Genomic DNA, 4,157 nt, shown 5'->3' with positions numbered 1-4,157 from the left:
TGTAACAACTAGGAACAAGAGAGGACCTGTAGTAAAAGCAAAGTAGACTTAGTATATTATAACTGCAGCATTGCCATGGTTGAATTCCCCGAAATTTAAATAAAGGGAGGTTTCCTAGAAACCCTGTTGCAAAACCAGCCTTTCTTCTGTTCTCTTATGGGCAGCACAGGCTGCAGAAACGCTTCCTGGGCACACCTGAATGTGGGGAATCCCCAGGAAGTTTTGGGTCATCCCTTGGCACAGGCAGACAGAAACTGCGGAGCTGGAGAACACCTGCAGCCTCCCGACAGCCAGACTGAGGGAGGAAGGAAGATCGTGGTGGAAGAGCAGCAGCTGTTCCTAGAGTGTGCTGCACGGAAAACAAAATTGCTGCGACGAGAAAATTAGGGGCCAGAGTGAGGACGCAAAACAATGTTGATATCAAAGAGCTACAGACTGAAAAAGGAGAGTTTTAAAAAAAATGTAGAAGGACCAAGCGAGGGGATATTCAAAGGAGGAGTAACAAGATATGCTTATGTGCTAAACTCAGCGTGCAAGGGAAGACTTGATTTTAGGTATGGAACAAAGGTGAAATGTAACAGCAGGGAATGAGTTGCAGGTACACACTGAAAATAAGAACTATATTTTCTTAGAGGTTTTGCCTCTGAGGCCAGGAGAAGTACTGGGCAGGATGGCATTGTGGTGCTGTTGATGGGAGCGTGTGTCTCTCAGAATCCACCATAATCAGGGCTTTGGAAACTGATCCTGCAAGCTGGTCAGTGCTCCCAATGTCACCAAACATCACAGCCATGGCAGCAAAGAGAAATTCATAGCAGATCCAGGATCAGGCACAATAAAAGCAGGGATAAGGATTTCTGGGAGCCTCACTGTAGGGCAGAGCACATGTATATTTGTTAACAAGAGATTATTTAAACCTGCATTGAGATCACGGGCAAAATACCAGAGCTTAGGAGATGGAGTGTGGTACAAGTGAGGAGACTTAAGTAAATTGCATTGATGCAACTTGAGTCAATTTGTATTTGATTTGGTCAACAAGCCCAAAGCTTGTATAGATATTTGTATTTCAGAGGGATAATGGATTGCTCCAGGTTAGGTCAAACTGACTTCAGCTGAAGTCAGACAAGTGCTCACATTTGGGCTGGACTTGTTTGTGAAGCTGCTGCCCCTTTGTGCTTAAACAACTAAGTGTGGGCTGAGTTAATTCCTGCTCCTCAGCTGATGGACTGCAACCTCGAGCTGAGGACAAACCTTGGGAACAGGTGTGCAAGCTCTTTGCCTCTTAGGCTAAGTCAGTGTGAACCACCCTTAAACCAGTTGAAAAATCTTCCTGGAAAGGAGTTTCAAAACATCTTATGTTTTCCTGTTGATTAATTGCATCAGCTTAAAATTTTCAATCAAACTGGTGGAAATTCACCTGTAGTCTGCTCTTTAAGCAATATGGTTCCTGAAAATTAAACTGGCCTCAGACTGAGGATAAATGAACAGGAGAGGAAAAAAGCTTTATCCTAGACAGGAATCTTGAGAGTGACTCTGATCTTCAAGTTTAACCTAACATTGTGCCACTGATATCAAAGCAGATATTCTTCCTTTACACAGAAATAAATGTGATCAGTAGTTAAGCTGGTAGTTCGGTATTATTCCACTAGATGTAAGGTTTTTATAACATTACCAGCTTATTAATAGTCAAAACCCAAAACTTTACATTAGTGTCAGGGATGTGGGGGAGAAGCAGAATGAAGAATGGAAAAAGATGACATTATTTGCCCAGGGCAGATGATTAAAGAGCAATCTACTTCAACAGTGTCACCTTTATGTATTTTCTCCTGTCTACCATTGCCACAATTTTCCACACCTCAGGGGAAGAACTGGCACTCTTAGCAGAGCTCCTAAATGAGTTCTCCTTTCTCTGAGATACTCTTACTAATATTTTTTTTTCTGGAAAGCAACAGGTAAAACCACCTCCAAACTTCACAGAACAACACAATGAAGTTAGTCCTGTTGCTGGCATTGGGGAGTTGAATGTCAGGGCACAGCCACTACTTTTATGCTCCTGGGCAGCAGAGTGCTTGCACTGCTTTGACAAATGACAACTCTTACTTTGGTTTTTTTCATATGCATCAATACATTACACGGGTTTTCTTGAAGATACCATCAGCTTCCCTTTCCTGCTTTATTTATTCCGCAAACCTTTCTGCATCTGAGAGAAGAAGAAATTTTAATTCTCAGGAATCTGTGCTCTTTAAGTTAATGCCTGTTACTATATTCTTTCACGTTTATAAAGCCTAAGCTCCTCACAGCAGTTTGTACAAACACTTCCTACAAAGATGGGTCTGTGATTAAATATATACTATTGGGATAACCTGTGTGCAACTTCTTCTGTCTCTCAGTGTTAACCACTGGTGTCTGGAACTCAACATGACTGTAATCCCTGCCAGCCTTGCTGGACAATATAAATGATGTCTCAAAGATGCCTGTTGACAAATTCCTGATTTTAGCTTCTGCTTCTTTTGTCTGCCTGCCTGGAAATTTTAAAGGAGTGCCTATTGCCTTGATATCTAAAACCAGTATTCTTTTAACTGTCCTCTTTTGCCTCTGGTATTAATCTCTGTGTTAGAGACACCTCTTTGAATAAATATAAAGCTAGTTTACACAAGGAGTATTTATCAGTCCATGCCTCCTCTTTCTGAGGCTGAGACAGAGGTGTCAGCTATATGGGATGAAGTCATTTGGCAACTAGTCGTGTTGATGTAGCCATTTCTTGCTTTTTTAACTGCACAACATTTAATTGTGTAGCCATTATTTGTCTTGCAGGGAACTACTTTTAAGAATACCTGATACTGGTCCTAGATCTAATCTATGAAACTTAAACCTGATCTGTAAGGCTAAACATTTATAATGTGAACTCTAAATAAGGAATTCTGAGTTGGTAATGAAAATGCGAAGCTAAATTGCTCTTATTAGTCTGCCTTTTTATGTCAATATATTTTCAAACAAGCCTTATGGCTTTGGTAACGGAAAATGGTCTTTCTGTTCTCAAGTCTGCCTTTAGGCCTTAAATTCAGTCCAGGCTGATGTGACCAAAAGTCATCACCCCTTTGACTGCTCTGTGATCAGCTACAAAATTTAAAGCTGTAGAGGTCGACTGTTTGGCTGTCTGTCATAATTGGCACTCGTGTTGAAAGTCTTAACAACCACTTCAGAGAGGGAGCTATGGGTGCTGAATACAGAGGCTTTCTCAGCTCCAGAGTCATCACTCACGCCCACACAGCTGCCTGCCAGTCTCTGGAATGTATAGCAGATTTTTTTTTTTTTTACAGTGGTTGTATCACATCTGGCCACCTAATCTGGGATTGGGGAGAAGCATTACTCACTTCTAACCCCTGAAGAGGCACAGGCTGGGGGAGCTGAGGGTTTGAGAGGGGCTCCTGTGGAGACCACACCTCCCAGGAGATCACAACTGGAGGTAAAGAAGAGCCCACGCCTGCAGGGGTACACAAATCAGCAGCACATGATAAGCAGATTGGGAGAAATAAACTTCATGTGGGTCACCTAAAATAGTGCAGCAAATGGTCAAAATGTTCTAAAAAAGGCTTTGAATAGAATTTCTTAGGAGGTCTTGGGCAAAAATCTAGTCAGACTCATTTTACTGAATTTTTTTTTTTTTTTCTTCATGTAGGATAGGATAAAGTAAAACATTTCAATGTTTTCCATTGCACAAAAAAAAAAAAAAAGTCTCTGAGGAGTTACTGTCTGCTTTCTCTGTTTTCAGTATTATTGATCATAAGCAAATGTTGAAAATCCATATGTTGACAGAATGGGCAAGAGCAGATTTTGAACACGATTATTGGGAATTTTTTTCCTTGAATGCTTCTCTTACAGAAAAATAGAAAATAATGAAGTGGTATACAGGTTTTCCAAATCTGATAAATATGCAAGTTAGTAGACAAATTGTAGAAAAACCCTTTCATGCTTTCAAGACCAGGAGTTTCTCTTTGACAAAAGAAGAAATAATACTTTTTATTTCATATTTTCTTCAAGTTGTTTCATTATGATATTTAGAAAAATACACATAGAAAAACGAGAATATTAGAAAAGTGATACTTGAGGTGTTTAATTATCTTTCACCCTGGAGTGCTCTTTTTATGTATAGCAGATCT

This window comes from Empidonax traillii, unplaced genomic scaffold, assembly GCF_003031625.1.
Source record: "Empidonax traillii isolate 1590-97213 ecotype Southwest subspecies unplaced genomic scaffold, ASM303162v1 scaffold1:size7828297, whole genome shotgun sequence".
Taxonomy (NCBI): Eukaryota; Metazoa; Chordata; class Aves; order Passeriformes; family Tyrannidae; genus Empidonax; species Empidonax traillii.
This window is presented reverse-complemented; position numbering follows the sequence as displayed.